This window comes from Rhinichthys klamathensis, unplaced genomic scaffold (genome assembly GCF_029890125.1).
Source record: "Rhinichthys klamathensis goyatoka isolate OS25496 unplaced genomic scaffold, OSU_Roscu_1.1 h1tg000282l_1, whole genome shotgun sequence".
Taxonomy (NCBI): domain Eukaryota; kingdom Metazoa; phylum Chordata; class Actinopteri; order Cypriniformes; family Leuciscidae; genus Rhinichthys; species Rhinichthys klamathensis.
Genome location: NW_026606801.1, coordinates 238,925 through 240,263, shown reverse-complemented (window position 1 = coordinate 240,263; position 1,339 = coordinate 238,925).

Sequence of the window (1,339 nt, the reverse complement as noted above, 5' to 3'; positions counted from 1 at the left end):
CCCCTCCCTGATGACACACCCCCTGGTGGGTGCAGAAAGCCACGCCCCCTGCCCGATACAGGCCCGACCTCAATCTACTCCACTCGACCAGCGGCGGAGAAAAGGGTGTAAAAACATGGAAGGTGTGAAATGAAAAACGCATACTCACTTTCCATACAGAAGCAGCGAACATATTTTAATGAACACTCCAAGGCAGCTCAAGGGTCCGGTGAGCTTATTTGAACAAACACACACACACACACACACACACATATACACACACGTACATCAGATTTGTTTTGCTCTCTGAGTGCGAGTTTCAGCCCGAGGCTCGTTCATGATGCCTTTCTGTATTGTTTTGATTTGACAGCCTCATCTAAGCCTGTTATGCGTTACAGATAACATCCGTAGTAGATGAAACGCCGAATTGAATCCAGGAATCTCGCCGACTAAAAACAAAGCCTTGCGCTTGAAGACACGGTAAAGTCCTCACTGAGGTAGGGGGTTGATGTTGATGTCTGTTGTTGGATAATTACGGATAGTATTCTTTTTTCAACAAGCTAAAACTTGTTTCAAAGGGGAAAAAGAGATGTTTCTTGCTTTACTTTGTTCCTCAGCTTTACACACACTTGTAGACGCTACAAGAGGACAGAAACATTATCTCTGTTCCAAATCTTAGTGGGCTGTCGATGTAGGCAGCATGTCATATGTGCACATTATGTCACCTTCTAAGATAGCCTCTTCTAGCCAAATGTGAACGTAGCATTCTATGTCAGAGAAAGCAATCCCAGAATTTATTGCAACAAGCTCCAAAATGTGTGTGTATAAAATACACTACCGTTCAAAAGTTTGGGGTCGGTACGATTTTAAATACTTTTAAAAGAATTCTCTTCTGCTAACCATGGCTGCGCTTATTTGATTAAAAATACAACAAAAATCAGTTATAGTATTAAATATTATTCCAGTGTAAATCAGCTGTTTTCTGTGTGAATATATAGTAAAGTGTAATTTATTCCTGTGATCAAAGCTGAATTTTCAGCATCACCAGTGTCAGTGTCTTCAGTGTCAAATGATCCTTCACAAATCAGTATAATATGAGGATTTGATGCTCAAGAAACATTTATTATTATTATCAATGTTGAAACAGTTGTTGGTCTGTCAGTTGTACAGTTTTTTTTGAGTTTTTTTTTTAGGATTCTTTGATGAATAGGAAGTTCAAAAGAACAGCATTTGTTTAAAATAGAATCTTTTGTAACATTATAAATGTCTTTACTGTCACTTTCGATCAAATTAAGTATTGATTTCTTTCCTCCAAAAAATAAAAATAAAATTCTCACTGACCCCAAACTTTTGAACGGTA